This window comes from Danio rerio, chromosome 8, assembly GCF_049306965.1.
Source record: "Danio rerio strain Tuebingen ecotype United States chromosome 8, GRCz12tu, whole genome shotgun sequence".
Lineage (NCBI taxonomy): Eukaryota > Metazoa > Chordata > Actinopteri > Cypriniformes > Danionidae > Danio > Danio rerio.
Genome location: NC_133183.1, coordinates 54,702,872 through 54,722,782, shown reverse-complemented (window position 1 = coordinate 54,722,782; position 19,911 = coordinate 54,702,872). Strand labels below are relative to the sequence as shown.

The window sequence follows — 19,911 nt, the reverse complement described above, 5'->3', positions numbered from 1 at the left end:
GCAAAAAAGGACTGCAGTATGCATTACAGGGGTATAATCACGTCATAATAGGCAACCGAATAGAGAATAATTTAATCAAAATTGAAGCTAGCTTAGCCTAGCCGCCTCATACGCTAACCATTCAACAGCTTGGCTCATGCTCAGCAGGAGAGTTGAAATTTAAACATAATCTAATAACAAATGAAACCGTGATTTCTGTATTTTTAGCCAACAAGCCTGATAGATGAATAGTTGTGCAATGAAATATATTGTTACTAACCGACAAGGAAACATGCATGACAGTGCTTTTAAATAGTTCATTCATGGATCAGAAAGGGGAAACTGATGGATTTGAGGGAAACTGATGGCCGAATATTACCATCATTGACCCAAAACAATGTACAGTACAATGTACCTATTGTCATACTGTCAGTATGTTTGTTTGCTCTTTATAAATGACTAAAAAACAGCTGGTTGTAAGGTATATTGATCGTAAGTGCTCAGTTTGTGATTATATCTCCGTTTTGTTGCATTGATTTGTAATTTCAAATATTCTTAGCTTGAAATAGATGGAAATATGAAGTTCAGTAAAGTAAGCAACAGATTCTCAGATTCCTATTTTCTGGATCAAGAACTCATGTTATTATGACCAATTCGCTATTAGTATGACTAAGTTATGGCGACGGCTTAAACAGAGCATTACTCACAAAATCCAGCGGAAAAAAAGGAATAAGACAGCTGTGAAACATAACCAGCTTTGTGTTTGTGTAGGAAACAGATTAGATCTGTTTAGTGTGAGGTGTGTGAGTTATTGCCGTCTGTCTATCACTGAATGTGTCAGGAATATCAAAACAAAACCAACTTGGCTCCGCTCCTTTAGCGCCCCTCATACAGCTTGATCCACGCTGGCATTTCTAAGTTTTAGGTTTTGAAAAGGGAAAAAATTCCACCATCCTGTCCAAACTTTAAGGATACCGGGTATCAGATTCGCACAATCTATATGCACTCGCTCGAAAGCTTGACAAAGCCCATGCGCAAACCTATTGCTGCTAAGCCACGATTGGTGGGTGGTGGTTTTTGGCCGTGGTTTAGCGAAGGGTTAATTGAATCACATATAACTGGCAGTGTAAACGGGGCCTAAGAGTCGAGGTTTGTTCATGGCTTCCCTGCGATGTGGCCAGGGCTAGACTCTGGCTGCGGGCGGTTGGTTGGCCATCAGCTACAAATTATGTCTTTTGCACATTTAATGTTATAACATGACTTTGTAGGGAAAAAAAAAAACCCCATATTATAGCCAAGAGCACCAAATGTGCCATAGTAGGAACATTTCTTTCACCAATTTTGGAGCATTTATTATAAAAGTAATAATAAATAAAAGTAAAAGTAAAAGAGCACCACAGGCAACGAACCCAGATTACATAATTTAAAACAATGGCAGCATCCATGGTCCAAAATAAATGCACATTTCACACAGAGGCATCTTTTACATTATTTTAAGTCATACATGCCTTGATACCCACAGTTCCTTTTAATGTCTCAAGGAAAAGTCTAAAAGATGTCATTTGGACAACTGTACTAGTCAGAATGTGAACGCTGTGAACAATTTCTACTTATCTAAACTTTAGATTTCAACTTTTAAAACATTTTAAAAGTAGTTTTAAACTCATTTTAGATTTTATACTGTTTCAGTATTTAATATATCTAGCATTTAAAGGAAAAGTCTAAAAGATGCCATTTGGATAATTTTACACATATTGTGAACGCTGTAAACAATTTCTTCTTTTCTAAACTTTAGATTTCTACTTGATGTGTGAGTGTGTGTGTGTGTGTGTGTGTGTGTGTGTGTGTGTGTGTGTGTGTGTGTGTGTGTGTGTCCGCACACATGCGTATGAGTCCATGTGAGTATGTATGTGTGTGTGTGTGTGTCCGCGCACTTGTTTTAACTAAAGGTAAACGCTGAATACGTTTTTATGAAAGTTACTTGGCAGGGGTATTTTTGTGGAATTTCCACACAGTGACCCTACATTTTTTTTTTTTGTAATTTTTAAGGTATAAAGGTGTCTTTTTCCTCAAACACCAACACTGCTCTAAATGCCATGGGGTTGCTAATGATTGAGCTGCAAGGGCTGAATTCAGAAGAGGATAAACTGCATGAACCACCTAGCACAGGGGTGACCAACCCTGTTGCTGGAGAGCCACACTTCCTGCAGATTTCAGTTGCTACCCTTATCAAACACACCTGAAGCAATTAATTAGGACCTGAACACGACATGATAATTACAGGCAGGTGTGTTTGATATGGGTTGCAATCTGCACGAAGCTGGCTCTCCAGGAATAGGGTTGGCCACCCTCTGAAAACAACGCAGTGATCAGGCAAGCAGCAATTTAGACAATATATCTCTATATGCTCTGACCCCATCAGCTGTAGGCTTTACAGCACAATTAGAGACATATTTTGTTGAGCCCCCAATGGCCCGTGAGGACTGCAGTACTGGGAGGTTAACAAAGTGAGGTTCCCTTCTCTGGCCAAAATGGCAAACAAATACCTCTTAGCACCGTGCAGGAGTGTAGACAGTGAACGACTGTTTAGCTCCGTTTCACACCTTGTACATGAAAGCAGAAACAGCTTAACACCCGAGCATGCAGAGAAGATTCTGTTCATTAAAAAAAAAATCTACCTCTCACAAAACGCATCGGCTAATTCAGAGGCTGCAACGTTGTTATTAGACATTTAACAACAATGCGTTGATTGGTTTAATAGTTTTAATCATGCACATTGTCTAATTATTGTGTACCTAAAGGCAGCTGTTTTGGGACTTTGTGTAACTGAATGCTAATAAGTGATAATTCTGCTCACTTTTTGTTGCTTGTTAACTATGCACCACTTTTCGTTTCCTTTATCTGGTTATGTTTACATTTTGTGATAACATTGCAAATGTCAAGTGATGACATTGTCTTTTTTGTTAATAGCCTTCTGTTAAAGATTTTTGTGTTTATTTTTGCTAAAGGAAAAAAATAAAATCTCCTTTCAAAGTAGTTACACTTCATTGAAAGGAAATCTAAGAAGTATCGGTACTCTGTATGGGCGAGTACACAAATTAAAATACTCATACTCGTATCGGTTTGTAAAAAAAATCAGTTCATCCCTAATGAGAATCCATCAATATTTAACCAAATTTGAAGACTAACAGAAAAATCCAGGCTTTTCAAGTCAAACTATAATTTATATACTGAATTAACCCTGTAAATATGGCAGAATAACGAACAGGAGGTGTAAAATGCAAGTACAATAGACTGAGGACAAAAACCGTCATACACCATCCGATATAATTCCCTCAAAAGGACTAATTTAATGGTAATGTTAATTAATGATTTATTCATGTTTCTCAAAAACAATAATTTTATAACTTGCTTATATCTAAAAAATATTAGGACAAAAGAAGGTACAATATATAACTTTTAAATGTAAAAGATATCAACTAAAATTATAAATGTATTGGTACTGCTAAAAACCCAAAACAACATAATAATTTTCTAATGAGCATACAATCATAATTTATCACTCTAGTGACCAACAAAATATATTAATTACTCATTCAATGAGAATAACTCATTGATAATATTTTAATTAAATATGACCTTAGAAATGTTTTATTGTACTACATATAATACATTTTAAAAAGCAATCAACATTTATTATATAAATAAAAAAAATAAAAAAAGACATGGACATTGCTTGATAAAGGCGACGTCATATCCCTTGGTGATGGATGTCTCGCTTCTGATTGGATGCGCCACACTGTCAATCAACATGGACATCCATCTGACATCATGTGTCTTGGTGATGGATGTCTCGCTTTCGATTGGATGCGCCACACTGTTTTTTATTAACATTTGTTAATATAAATTTATTATATTTAGAAAAATAATAAAAAAAAATGCATGGACATTCAACAAAGGTTTCCTTTCAACGTCATATAAGCCTTGGTGATGGATGTCTCGCTTTGATTGGATGAACCAAACTGTAAATTTTTTCAGTTTTACAACAGACAGCATACTTTTGAGGTGATAGCTTTTTAATTTTTATTTACCGTTTATATGATTACAGTATAAATAAATCATGATATACTATAATTTCTACAGACACCTTTATAAATGAGCGTGATTTTGGGTTTTAAAAAAATACCTCAGAGAACACTTCTCTCTAGTCAAATCCTGTCAGAATATAGCTAGACGCCTAACGTTAAGTGTAATAATTATAGTATAATTTATAGCCTGGGGATTTTTTTTGTTTTGTTTTTTGAGTTTGAGGCAATTCTACCTCAATTAGTTTTTACTTAATTTCATTCACATTAACTTTTTTTTTTAAAGTGAAATAGAAATTAAGAAAAAAAGGTTTTTGATTCGACATAAGAAATTACCAGACATTTCTCCAATAAAATCATGTGAAGAGCTACAGGCTAGTCTTATAATTATAGAATAATACTCAATATTTGATTCAGCTGTGGTTTGTTTAACTTTTTACTTCAAATAAAGTTTATGCGACTTTTAATATTATATTCACAAAGGTATAATAAATTGATAATAATAATAATAATAATAATTTTTATTTATATAGCGCCTTTCCAGAGCTCAAGGACACTTTACAAGGAATGCAACAAAAAGATAAACAAACATACATGAGGTCAAATATAACAAACTTGAATAACACAAACAAGACCTAAGAGACATATGAGCAGAGTAGTGGTGGATCAGATTAAGTGGTCAGTTTGGCAGATCAGATGCAAAGCATTCAGAAAATAAGTGAGTCTTAAGTAAGGATTTGAATTCAGAGATATTATTAGCAGAGCGGAGTGAGTGTGGTAGAGAGTTCCAGAGTTTGGGTGCAATAACACTAAATGATCTGCCCCCCCATTGAAGAGAGGCGGTACCGAGGGACAGCAAGAAGGCCAGAGTCAGCAGACCGTAAAGAGCGAGTTGGGGTGTAGGGGACAAGCATGTTGCAGAGAGGGTGCAAGGTTATTTAAGGATCTAAATGCAAGGATGACAATTTTGAATTTAATCCGGTATGCAACCGGGAGCCAATGAAGATTATACAAGATTGGGGTTATGTGAGCCGAACTAATCTAGAGATGAGGCTAGCAGGCAGGCCAATGAAAAGAGCATTACAGTAGTCAATGCGTGAGGAGACAAATGCATGTATGACAGTCTCCGCATCCTTGCTACTGATGAAGGGACGCAGTTGTGAAATGCGACGTAAGTGAAAGAATGCAGATTTAGTAACAGATTTAATGTGAGACTGAAAAGAGAGTGTGGAGTCAAAGATTACACCTAAACTTTTTACAGAAGTAGATTTTTTAATGTGCAACCCAGCAATCTCACAGGAATAACTGGTGGGAGTATTGTTGGTAAGTGCTGGGGTGCCAATAAAAATTATCTCAGTTTTGTCCATGTTAAGTTTTAGGGAATTTGAGGTGAGCCAATCATTAATATCCTTCACACAAGCAGAGATATTGTCAATTTGGGCGGATGCGGTTGGAGTACATACAGAGTAAAGTTGAATATCGTCAGCATAAAGATGATAGTTAAGATTGTGATGTTGTAGAATCAGACCAAGTGGAATTAGGTATACTGAGAACAATAGTGGGCCAAGAACAGAACCCTGGGGAACACCTCGCTTCAGGGGGACAGTAGGTGACTGAAAATCCATAACAGAGACGAAGAATTGTCTATCTGAGAGATATGAAGAGAACCAAGAGAGAGCAGTACCAGAAACACCCAGATCAGAGAGACGTGAGATAAGTAAATCATGAGAGACTGTATCAAAGGCAGAACTAAGGTCGAGAAGAAGTAATATAGACAAGGAGCCAGAATCCCCAGACCGCAATAGATCATTTACTACCTTTACAAGTGCAGTTTCAGTACTATGGAGGGGGCGAAAACCAGATTGAAAAGGGTCCAGGAGATTATTATCAACTAGAAAAGACTGAAGTTGGGCAGCAACAGTACTTTCCAGTAATTTAGATATGAAAGGTAGATTGGAAATTGGACGATAATTAGATAGAATCGAGGGTCGAGGTTGGGTTTCTTAAGCACAGGTGTGACGGCAGCAGTTTTTATTGGCAGAGGAAATGATGCATGGGTGAGAGATGAATTGATAAAGTGAGAGATGACAGGGGAGATACCAGAGTGGCAGAGTTTCAGGAGAGAGGTAGGAGCAGGATCGAGGTGACATGATGATGAGCTGGATTTCAATATTAGCTTAGAGACAGAATCAGGGGTCGTCAGTGAAAAGCAGGACAGAGACTGACTGGAGAGACATGGATGGCTGAGCTCTGTATCAGTAGGAACGCACTGGTGGACCGCATTAGTCTTATCTTATAGTCTTAATCCAAATAGGAACAGCAAAACTCAGTTGAAGCTAAGGCCCTTTGAGGTGGGGGGCTAGTAAGCTTATTTATTGTATTAAATAGTGATTTTGCTTGATTTATTAATTGTAGTAGAGATGAATTTAGAGCGAGCTAAGGTGAGAGCAGATTTATATGTTTTAAGATGGTCTTGAACGGCCAAATAATGAACAGTAAGACCGGTTCTCCTATAGAGATGTTCAAGCTGTCTACCAGTGGCCTTGAGAGTACGGAGCTCAGGAGTAAACCAGGGAGAAGAGTGAGTGGCAGGGACATATCTAGTCTTAATAGGAGCATGCTGCTGCAGGACTTCGGAAATAGTAGAGTGATGGTTAGACAGTATCATAGATGGGGAAGAGATATTAATGACATCAGAGAGGTTGGAAGAAACAATAGAAGTAGAAAATGACAGTGTCAATAGCTTTCAAATTTCAGTATGTGATAGTAGTCTTCGGGCAATTAGAACGCAAAGGAAGATTAAGGCAAAAGTCAATAAGTTTGTGATCAGAAATACCAGTTTCAGAAGCAGAAATGGAAGTGACCCTTGGATGTACAAATTAGATCAAGGGTGTGACCGCGGGTATGAGTTGGAAAGCAGACATGTTGAGTTAAATTAAAACATTCAAAAACAGACAGTAACTGGGTAGTATTAGAGCAGGCAGTATCAACATGAATATTGAAGTCCCCGAGCAGGAGGATAGAAGATGACAATGAGCAAGCCAGGGTTAGCAGTTCACTGAGTTCAGAAAAAAAGATGGACAAGGCTTTTGGAGGACCGTAGAGTAGAATAATTGTGAGGCAGTCAGCTTTCCGAAACATATATTCAAATGAATTGATGTTGTGAAAGTCCAGTTGTTTAAGTCGAATATCATGCCGATAAATGACAGCCAGACCACCCCCTTTGCCATGTAGTCTGGGACGGGCAAGATATTTGTAGCCATTGGGAGCAAGAAGATTTAACTGGAGAAAATTAGCCGGGGCTTGCCAGGTTTCAGTGAGAAGAAAAATGTGGAGCTTGTTGTCAGTTATGATTTCATTAAGATAAGAGGCTTTGTCCGATATTGACCGACAGTTCAAAAGCGCAAAGTGACGATGTAAGGAATTTAGTTTAACGGTATGATGCTGGTTGAGAGTGGGATAAATTAGTGATCGATGAATGGTATGGTCAGCAGGCAGTAGTCTGGATGTGAACGGTCTATGATTAGTCCAGATGCATGGAATGGCTTCAGGCTGAGAAAAAAAAAGTACTCCTGAGCGAACGCCGTAAGCGATGCACATATCGTGGACGCCGGAGAATCCCTAAACTCCGACAGTACTCATACGTCATGGAATCAAGACGTGGGTGGCAGTTTAATGCCTTTAACTGCGATGGTAAATAGCCAATATCCATTACGGAGAATGGGTGCAAAAAAAGGCAAAATAGAAAAAAAGAGAGAAAAAAATAAATAACTTTTGCCCAGGGCATGTTAGAGCGAATGAGAGCCCAACACAGGTGAAAACTAAGTTACATGATGGGTATCTTGAGCTGAAACTTTACAGACACATTCTGGACAAAAAAAGACTTATCTTAAATCTTGAAAGCAGGCTGATCTCCACAGTGAACCCTTTACTATCTTCCTGGGTAATATATAAATGATATATTATATAATATATAAATTGGTCTATATAAATAAATCATTTTGTGTAATACTATATGCCTAATTTAATATAAAATATTAAAATATAACAGTGACCTATATTTAATGGTGCTCAGCGTATCTGCACAGTTTAATACTCTTAAGAATAAATGTTTTTTTTATTACTGGATTTTAGATGTATCGTATTCTACATTGCAGACTCCATGTCTATCTCAAAGAAATTCCATACCAAGACTTAAAATTTAAAGAACAAAATAGAGATCTGTAAACTATAATAGTTTTTCTGACATGATTTGATAGGAAGTGTTTTTCCTTAAATTTTATCCTTATTTTAACAGTTACAGCATAATCAACTATATTGTCAGAGGCAGGATTTAGAGTGTCTGAAAAGTTTCATACAACAGTGCATCGACAGATAAAATTATAAATAGCTCTAAACCAGCTACGTGTATGCTGGACTCAATTCCAACAAAATTACTGAAAGAATTGCTGCCTGCTATAGGAGAACCTCTTCTTAACATTATCAACTCTTCTTTATCTATAGGCCATGTTCCAATCTCTTACAAGCTAGCTGTTATTAAGCCTATTATTAAGAAACCGCAACTGGACCCCAACAACTTAGCTAATTATAGGCCAATTTCAAATATTCCATTTATGTCTAAAATACTAGAAAAAGTTGATTCTACTCAATTATGCTCCTTTCTGCAGACCAACAATATTTTTGAAGTGTTTCAGTCAGATTTCAGGGCTCATCACAGTACAGAAACCGCATTAGTGAAAATAACCAATGATTTACTCTTAGCTGCTGACCAAGGGTGTGTCTCACTATTAGTTCTACTCAATCTTAGTGCAGCATTTGACACCATTGACCACAATATCCTCATAAATCGCTTAAAGTCGTGTCCAGGGACAAGCTCTACAATGGTTTAAGTCATACTTAACTGACCGTTACAGTTTGTGAATATTAATGGACAGCCTTCACAAGTCAGCCCAGTAAAGTATGGGGTGCCTCAAGGATCAGTTTTAGGCCCTTTGCTGTTTACAATTTACATGCTACCACTGGGAGACATTATTAAAAGAGATGGGATCAGCTTTCACTGCTATGCAGATGATACTCAATTATATACTTCAACTAAACCTGACGAGACATCTCAACTGTCTAAACTGAGTGTATCAAAGACATTAAAGACTGGATGACCAACAATTTTCTTCTCTTAAACTCCGACAAAACAGAATTATTACTTATTGGGCCTAAATCTTGTACACAGCAGATCTCGCAACTCAATCTACAATTAGAGGGATACAAAGTTAGCGTTAGCTCTACTATAAAAGAACTGGGTGTCATATTAGACAGCAATCTAACTTTTGAAAACCATATATCCCATGTCACAAAAACTGCCTTCTTTCATCTGAAAAATATCACTGAATTACGAAATATGCTATCCATCTCAGATGCAGAAAAGCTAGTCCATGCTTTTATGACTTCGAGGCTGGATTACTGTAATGCTCTATTTGCTGGCTGCCCAGCATCCTCTATTAACAAACTTCAACTAGTACAAAATGCATCAGCCAGAGTTCTGACCAGGTCTAGAAAATATGATCATATCACCCCAATTTTATCCTCCCTAGACTGGCTGCCTGTTAAGTTTCGTATTGAATTTAAAATATTACTTCTCACCTATAAAGCTCTAAATAATCTAGCTCCTGTTTATCTAACCAACCTTCTGTTTCGCTAAAATCCAGCTCGCTCTTTAAGATCTCAAAACTCAGGGCTTCTGGTAGTACCTAGAATAGCAAAGTCGAGTAAAGGAGGTCGAGCCTTCTCCTTTATGGCTCCTACACTCTGGAATAGCCTTCCTGATAACGTCCGAGGCTCAGACAAACTCTCCCAGTTCAAAACTAGATTAAAGACCTATCTGTTGAGTAAAGCATACACTCAATGCATCACTTAGCGGGTTTCCACACAGGCTTCTGCATCTTGCTTATATACACTATGAACAGCAGCTACGCTAATTATTCTCTCTATCCTCTATTTCCACCTGGGGATACTCATCCCGAGGTCCTCAGATTATGCGGAGTCACTGATTGGATCCAAGACCAGCAACGAGATGATCCCAAGGTTTCCATATCCGGGACCAGGCTGTATCCTGAGCTGCTGCTGCGCTGATGGTCATGGGGGAGTGGAGAACATGAGTCTGATTCCAGTGACGCTCCAGGGACAGACGAGTCTTCGCTGAGGCCAGCTTCCAGCCTCCACCGCGGTGACTGAAGCTCTGCACAAGACTTTTGGCCAGCAGAGAAATTAAAATGGTCGTGCCCAACTGAATCTGGTTCTCTCAAGTTTTTTTTTTTCACTCTCCTATCAGGTGAAGTTTTTTTCCCTCGCCGCTGTCGCCACTGGCTCGTTTGGTTCAGGATTGGTAGAGCTACGCATCGATGAATTTGCTCTTCAGTGTTTGAACTCTCAGTAATGATTTTAAATCATTAATCCTAAATTAAATCATAAATCATCAATCACACTGAACTGAGCTAAACTGAACTGAACTTAAACACTAAAAACTGAACTACACTGTTCCAGTTACTATGACCATTTATGTAAAGCTGCTTTGACACAATCTACATTGTTAAAGCGCTATACAAATAAAGCTGAATTGAATTGAATTAAGGGAAAAACAATTTATTAAATTAAGCTCAAGCACTAAATTTACTCAACTTATTATTGCTTGTAATAACCTTAACTGTTTTGTTTGTCCTCCTTGTTTTTCCCAAATGTCCTTGAATTGCTAATAGAAGATATTAACATTAAAGGTGCAGTAGGTGATCTGCCAGAATGCTAGCATTAGCGTAATAGCTTATTACCCCTGCCGTCCGCAGCAATGCCTCCTTAAGTCATGAACACATGAACTCGCACTGATTATATATAACTCTAGATCATGTCATTCACCAGTTAGAAAACGCTATTGAGACACGAACTTTATCAAGCGTAGTTGTTGATAGGTCAGAGGGTGCAGGAATTATATATCTCCAAAACTGTCTCACAGGCTGTGGCTGTTCAACAATGAACAAATCTGTGAATATAAATGAAACTTTACCTCAGTAAAGCTGGTTTGGCGGAGGGGCACATTTACTTATGTTTTGTTATTAAACTAAATAAAAGTTAGATCAGAATAAAGGTTAGATCTGTTAAAAACAGAAATATCCTGTCATCTTTTTACGTTACACTTTTGTTTACGTTACCAAGACAACGAGTCACTTTTCATTTTCAGTTGTGCTCGCTGATCCTCGTACATCGCTTGTTTTCAGCTCTTTTTACACTTGAACAACTAAACAAATACTCAGGTCTATTTAACCGACTATATTATCGATGCTGTAAAAGGTTCTCCATGAACTTGACAATAGCCAAACTTTTGCTGGACATTTTCAGTGGCTGAGCTACACCTCCGTGCATATAAACCTATTTATAAACAAGAACACAGTCTACAGCACATAATCTTTGCGTGGCTAAAATAGTTTTAAAACATACCCGTCTAAAAGAAATACTTCAGCCATGGTGTCACCCTTCAGATCGTTGTTTTGAACTGCATAACGTCATTGTCCTCCAGTGTGCAAAAGTAATTCTGATATTTATTCAGGGTTTAGAAGTTTTGATTCTGCATTTTTGGCAGAAGCCCTTTCAGATACAATCTTTCTTTTCATGCATACATAGCTACGTTGGCCTTTCAGAAAGAAGTTCAGGTTGATGCAGAGTTTGCAGGATGAAATCTCTCAGCTGTAGATGCGTGCTTCATGTGTGCGCGCACGAGTGACGTATCTGTCTGCTTAAAGAGGCTGCGCAGAAATTCAAATCTAAATTTGTTGACACACAGTTTGAGATACCTGTCGTAATTGAGCTTCTTGACGGTCCAATAATATTTAATTGGATGAACATTTTTTGTTTTATGCCTTATCCAGATTATAAAAATACATATAAATATATTCAGGTCATTTACTTTAATCAGTAGTATTGGAATGTGAAGAGACTTTCAAGCAGTACAACAAAAAAGTGTTTCTGAAGACAATCACCTACTGCACCTTTAATGTAATGGGCTCTTAGTTTAAAGATGTGCGTGTGTGTGTGTACTAAATGTCTTGATATCTGACATTGTAAGGCCTGGTCAGTGGTCCAATAATGTAAAATTACTATCAAAATACAACATGATGTTTATATTATTGTAAAAAAAATGCAGATATTTTTATATGATTGTTTGGAAACATGATTGGGTTAGGGGAATAAAAAAAGTAAAAATCCCCCCAAATTCCCATAAATGTGTGCGTGTGTATGCGTGTGTGTGTTCATGTGTGTAATATGCATGAGTTTGTAAGACAGAGAGTGAGTTAGAAATGGTAAGGATACAGAGAGAGCCAAAGATGATAGAGGGAGATAAATGTCCTTGCTCAATTTCAGTGATCATGCAGGATTGCCAAGAAAATTATGTCTTGACTTTTTTTCTAACATTATGGCATTTCTTGTCATCTGTTTTTCAAAACATGATGTATGGATTGCATTTTGATGCATCCAAGCATTCTTGAGTCACATGGATCTCTGAAGAGTGGTTCTGTTACTTCAAAAAGTTTACATCACAGCATCTGGGAGCCTGAATTATCCAGCAGATTGGTCTTCTCAATGGCCTCACAGCATTTTCTTTCAATAAGAATGAAGGCATTGTTAGGTCTTTCTGTAATGGTTCGAGAGGTGACCACAGACAATGCTGAGTTTGAAGTTTCCAGAAGGTGTTTGACCACTTTTTTCCAGACCTTACATGCTGTTTCAATTTCCCTAGGTAGTTCTAAAATGTCATTGCTTCTGGAAAATGTAACATTGAATGTAAATTGTAGGTTATGAAGTGGTCTCCAGATAGTTCTTTTGTTTTTTCCATAAAGTACCTCATCAGCTCATCTGTAGCTGATGTAGTCCTGAGCCAATGTAGGGCAAAGGAGAAGACTCAATGCAACACTGAACACCATGAAATGGTCATACAGCTGAGGAGTTAGAATTCCTTTTAGGAAGATCTTGCCAGTGTATACAGCAAAAGTCATAGATCAGTTGCCTTCCATCTATCGATGTCCTCAAGATTTCTTGGTTTCCGTGAAAAACAACTGGGAATGTCATTCCTCATTGAAAGCAGCCTTTGGAACACCTGTATTTGCCCAGCTGACAGTCTCACCTTTCGTTCTCCTCGAACCCACTCTGTAATTAGTTTTCTTATAACTCCTAGACATGCTTGATGCATGTAATCAATAGGAAATTGGACAATCATGTCCAATGGGGGGCTCAAAAAGCGAGAAACTGGTGTTAATTCATTTTCCAAATGCCTTTCCATTTCAGCATGGTACATCTCATCATTGCGTTGTCATCATTGTCAACCTCAGGGAATGTCACTCTTCCAGAAACTCATGTACCCTTCTGTGTGCATTTATCGCACCCATAATACTCTGAATACTGTTTGACCATTTTCACCATGGCATCACACACAACACATTGGATTTTTATTTCGATTCCATCCAAACCATTTTCAAGGAGTTCCTGGATGTCCCTCATGACATCCTCAGCAAAATACAGATTTGTGGGTTTGGTTTGCCCAAGTGCTACTTTCACTGGAAAAACACGAATTGGTGATAAGTAAATGGCACAAAGAATGGGCCAAAATTGTGTTCTGCTGCTTTTAAAAATGGGCAGGCCATCTATATTAAAGGATAATTCCAATCTGTTTATTCCTTCGATTATGTCTTGCGGATATTGCTGTAGCTGCTCTTTACAGCTCTGTCTTAAATCAAAACAGACACACTCTATTCCAGACTTATGAACCGATTTAATGTGCCTTGGAGTTTTCAACAATGTCCTTGCTGTCAATGATAGTTCTGTGTGTCCATGTTGTTTAAGTCTTTTCAAGAGATCATCTAAGGCATTATGTGAAATGGAATTTTTAGCTGCCCATTTTTGCAGAAATGTTGAGAGCGAAGCTGACATTTCATTTTCACTCTCGAAGGTTTACTCTCAGGTTCTGAACTGTTTTGCCCACTGATCTCAGTTTCTGCACTTTTAGCAAGAAGACTGGAGATGTCTCTATCCATTATTTTCATCTTGATCTGTTACTTCATTTGTAGATTGTTCTTTAACAAATGTTTCGTTCAGTGACCTTCGTGCATGTTTCCACTGTGGTGTGTAGCGCTGCCTCTTTTCTTTTGAATCCATTCTAAATCAAAAATATTGGATTTAAAAATATATATGGTATTGACATTTTTAAATTAGCAACCCTAATAGAGAAAATGATACGTGGAGATATGTTCAAATTGCATGCCATAAAAGTTCATATTTAGATGTCAGGGAGAAAATAACTGGGAATTAAATTAAATTCTATATGTTTTATAATATTAATAAGATATTATACAATTTACAACTGTAAAATTCTATTTTAATTTGGGTAAAATTAATCAATTCAATTATTCCAGCTTATTAGAATTGTTATTATATCGTAATTATTTCATTAAATTTATTATGATTACACAATTTGGAATAAACCATTAATATAAATAATTATACTATGAAAAGGTCAAAGGTGACGGGACACTGGACAGTTTTGGTCCAAAAAAAAAAAAAAAAAAACTGGTTTGCCATCCATTCAAAATTTGTAGTTTTGTACTGTATATTCACCTTTTCTACATCCTAAATTCTTTTAGAAAATAATAGAGAAATTCTTCTCAGCCTGGCGCTGACAAGTATAATGTTCCTTAAGTTTGTAAAGCTTCTCCAGGAAATTCTCCTGTTCTCCCTCTCAGCTAGTAATTTTTTCTGTAGAACATTGTATTGAACTGTAGATATAAACCATGAAAGAGCAAAGAGTTTTAGTACAACCGTGTTTACATGGTTTATCCAAACATTTCTATTGAAAAGAAGTGTTTTCCATTTGATGCAAATGCTTAATTCTGGCATGTGTATTGCATTATGAATGCGGTGTTACATTTTGAAGGAAATGTGAGGCATATTGCATTTTGGGTGCACAGTTTTGATAATTGTGTGCAGGGCCAGAGTGGGACTTGTTTTCAGCACTGGAGTTTCAAGTCTTTTGTCATGTTAGAGTGATCAAAACAGGAACAAAAACGGGTGTAGAATCCAAGTGCAGTTTTAATAATGTATAGTGCAGAGAAAGTGACAAGAATCAAAGTAACAAAATAAACAAACAAACTAGGAACTCAAACAGACTAAAATAGAACTAGACTTTAGCACAAGAACAGGATATAAACTGGAATCAGGGAACATACCAACAGGAATGACAACGACCAACTAACAAACAGAGGTGGAATGGTTGAATATATAGTCCAGGTAATCAACGGGGAAACAGAGACAGCTAAGGTGGTAAATCAGTGTAGATCACAGACCGGGTGTGTGCGCGAAAGAATGTATGGAATTGTAGTCTTTTTGGGCGCTGTAGTTCCACTCAGTGTCCATTGAACTACAGCGCCCTCAGTTGGTCACTGACAGTCGTGACATTTACCCCCCCCCTCTAAAGAGCGGCTACCAGACGCTCCCAGAACATTTCCCAGGGGGGCGGAGCAGGAACAAAGGGAGGGATGGGAGGGCCAGATCAGGATAGGTCTGTGGTTCAGGCGCCCCGGCAGGAAGCCAGGGTGCAGCCGGGGAATCAGTCCCATACAGTGGGAAGGACCACCAGGGAGGGATGACCCACGGATGATCCCGCAGGAAACACAAGGCAGGGGACCCCAAGAGAGCCAGCTGAATAGGCAACTGGACAGGAGCCGGCAGAACTGGAGGTAACTTGGACTGGAGCCGGGGGGACTGGAGCCAGCAGGACAGGAGGCAGCTGGGCTGGAGCCGGCGGGACAGGAGGCAGCTGGGCTGGAGCCGGCGAGACTGGAGGCAGCTGGACTTGAGCCGGCGGAACAGGAGGCAGCTGGGCTGGAGCCGGCGGAACAGGAGGCAGCTGGGCTGGAGCCGGCGGGACAGGAGGCAGCTGGGCTGGAGCCGGCGGGACAGGAGGCAGCTGGGCTGGAGCCGGCGGGACTGGAGGCAGCTGGGCTGGAGCCGGCGGGACTGGAGGCAGCTGGGCTGGAGCCGGCAGAGCAAGGAGCCCGAGCGGGGTCGGCAGAGCAAAGAGCCGGACTGGCGCCGGCAGGGCGAGGAGCTTGGGTGGCGCCGGCAAGGCCAGGAACCGGACTGGAACCGGCACTGTACTGCGCTCTGGGGCTGGAGCCGACACTGGCGACCGCTCTGGGGCCGACACTGGCGGGCTTTCTGAGGCATGTACAGTCCTCTTCCTGCGCCTCCTTCGTCTGGTGTTTTGAGTAAGAGGAAGGTTGTTGTCATCTGAAGAGGGAGCATGCTCTGAAGCCGACACTGGTGGGCATTGTGGGACTGGAGCAGACACTGTGGTTCCACACAGTTCTAGAAGACTCTCCAAAGGCTCAGAGAAAGGTGGTCTTCGGACAGGCCGACACGAATAAGGCCGCAACTCCAACCCAGCCTCTCTCCTCCTTCCCTCAGATAAGTCAGAGGGATATTTTCGGGGCCAGCTCTGTTGCCCTCTACTCAGGCCTCCCTCCTGAGGGTTCTCTTCCTTCAGGGCAACAGAGAGAGGGGAGCCAGAGATCAATAAAGCCGCCTCAATGAACTGATACAGGTTCCAGTCATCCTCGTATGGTGGCATAAGGGAACGAACTAGTTCCAAAAGTCCTCCCCGAAAGAACACCATAAGCAATATAAATCGCTGTGAGAGCTCTTTGGGGCTAGCTCCAAAAACTCTTTAACATAACGCTCAATGGAGCGGTTATGTTGTTTGATGCGCACAAGAACATCATCTGTTGGATTCATATTTAGAGTTGGTCATTTCTGTCACGTTAGAGTGATCAAAACATGAACAAAAACGGGTGTAGAATCCAAGTGCAGTTTTAATGATGTATAGTGCAGAGAAAGTGACAAAAATACAAAAATCAAAGTAACAAAATAAACAAACAAACGAGGAACTCAAACAGACTAAACTAGAACTAGACTTTAGCTCAAGAACAGGATATAAACTGGAATCAGGGAAAATACCAACAGGAATGACAACGACCAACTAACAAACAGAGGTGGAATGGTTGAATATATAGTCCAGGTAATCAACGGGGAAACAGAGACAGCTAAATCAGTGTAGATGACAGACCGGGTGTGTGCGCGAAAGAATGTATGGAAATGTAGTCTTTTTGGGCTACAATACTCTATTTTAATACTCAAGTACTCAAGTATGTTTGTGTCCAAATGATTAAACCTTTGATTACTTTTTCCCACCATGTTTGATCTTTCACTACTTCCGGTTTTGTTTTACTATGTAGTGAGAGGTTGCAAGTTGTCTGTGCTCTGACCCTTTTCTCAGTTTGATTCATTTGCAGCAGTCATTTCTTGATTTGGTCTCTCGATCGAAGCGACTGAATCTACGAGTGGTCAGCTATCCAGAGGGGATTGAGGTTAGAAATCCAAGAGAATTCATGACAGACTTTTTCTTTAACACCATAAAAAATGTCCTCTCAGCCCCACCTGAAATTGACCGTGCTCATCATAGTTTGGCACCCAAGGCCCGTCAAGGTAATAGAGCACAGCCATTCATCGTCAGATTTCACAGGTTTCTAGACAAAGACACCGTATTACGATGGACCAAGGAACATAAAGATATCTCCTATCAAAATTTAATTAAATTGAAAAGTTATTGAACAGACCACACCTCTTCGTCCCAATTGTGACAACTGTCTATTAACAGAGTAATGAGCAGTTGCTCAAGGTATCAGTGTGTATGTTTTCCTTATTTTACAGTCTTTATTGAAGCCTGCTCTTTCACACAAATCACAGACATATAATACAAAACAAAAACAGTCCAAAACTGATTTCAGCCACGCACTGAGTCAAAGTTTTCTGCCCTTGGTTGCGGTTGTGTGGATTCAGGCACTGCTGGCAAAGAACTGGAAGGTGAGTTTAACTCAGAGAGTTGTAAAAACCTCATTAAAAATTTTCGCCATTTCGACTGACATTTTTAGACACTGGCTAACTTATCTGTATAATGTTTATGTAGCTAACTGTGAGGGGAGGGGTTTTAGGGCAGCGGTGGAAACAAATTTTTTTACATTTACAGGTTCGTTGGCTTTTTATCCACAACTAAGCGATATCTTACACTAGATTAGTTAGCGTTAACGCTAAATAGTTGCTGATTGCGTGCAGTAAAACACGATTTTAACCTGTTTCACTGCCTTTAGGCTTTCACCCGGCCGGCTGCAAGCGGCCTTTTTTTCCAAGAAGATCGCGGGAACACGTGCGGCTGTTTTACGCAGTTTACCAAGGCCTATTATCTGGTAAGTTCCTTAAAGACAACGTAAGCGAATATCTGTATCTTAAGATGTGTATGACAAAAAATGCCCCATATTAAAGCTAATTCGCCGTAAACTAGCAAAATAACAAATGTGATGTCAGTGTTCAGACTTTTCCAGTCTGTTAGGTTTCGTAAGGTAAATGTTGTTAATGTTTGCTCATTTGCAGGGAAAATGAAGAGAACTTCTTAGAGTTAAGTCTTAAGACAGATTAAATAATGATTTGGAAGTGCAAGTATTGTTCTTTTAGCTGTAAAAAAAGAGCACAATTGTTAAAACATTACAGGCTAAAACACGGAGGTTATCCCAGGACCGAGCCTTTTCCTTGTTTACATCAGGAATGTCTGTGCACATTTAAAAGTTAATAGTTGCTTTTTAAAGCACTGATGACCAGAGGTAAATTAAGAAAGCATTACCAAGTCACTGACAAACACTTATGAGATTCTCCGCCTCTTCTGTTTTATAGCTTGAAAATCTGCCTCCAGTACAGCCACAATTTTTCTTGAGTTATGCTTCCAGTAAAAGGAACCTAAATTAGTACACAGAACGTATGTATGCATAGAAGTTATTTGTGAGACTCTACATGTGAATGCATAAAAAGGAAAACAAAAAACTCTGACAACTTGATTATATTGTAAATAAAGGTGAATATATATATTTTTTTAAACTGAAGCACCTCTTGAGTCTCTGAGTCTAGAATCCAACTGCATTGTGGTCTGTCAAAACGACTGGGTCATTGGTTCCCAGGGCATCTTTCACTTTTGCAGTCAAAACTGGTACAGTGGCCTCTTGCTCTGTAAATTTAATCACCACCATTCAGCTAATGTCAAGTTTCTCATTTTGAAACTCACCCAGGCTGACAGTCCTAGGATTAATAACAGCTTCATACAGAGGTACAAGGTCTTGAAAAACGAAATTGGCTGCTTGTTGATGGAGTTGCTGTAGAAGCAGTAGTTCGTACTGGTGGAACACCTATGGACCTCATAGTGTGCTTTGTCTCTGCACAGTAAATTTGAAATCCGGAAATTAACACCAATAGAGTTAATTTCAACACTTTAAAAGTGTATATATGGGAACCACCCGCAAAGTGTTAATTCAACACTTTCAAAAGTGTTGCCTCTTTAACACCAAAACAGTGTAAAATTATTAACACTATAAGAGTGAAGTATTAACACCAATGCAGATAATAACAACAACACTGCTACAGTGTTGCCTCTTTTAACACCAACACAGTGTCAAAATATTAACACTATAAGAGTGAAGTATTAACACCAACGCAGATAACAACAACACTGCTACAGAGCTAGGAGGAACTTTGTTGCAAACTCTGACAGAGTTAAAATCCTACACTGTTCAGGAGTGAACACTGTTCAAAAAAATAAATAATAAATAAATCACAATCTATTCAAGCTTATAGGAATCAAACATTACATTACTTAAATGTTGACAGTACTATTTAAGAAATGTTACTTTTTTATGGATAACTATATTAAGGCTTC

At 38.9% G+C, this 19,911-nt stretch overlaps 1 protein-coding gene across 1 annotated transcript in view; it reads right to left on the bottom strand.

Moving 5' to 3' along the window:
- grk5l (G protein-coupled receptor kinase 5 like) overlaps positions 1–19,911 on the bottom strand; it is an 821,722-nt gene that overhangs the window by 412,618 nt on the left and 389,193 nt on the right. The gene's annotated exons all lie outside the window — the stretch shown is intronic.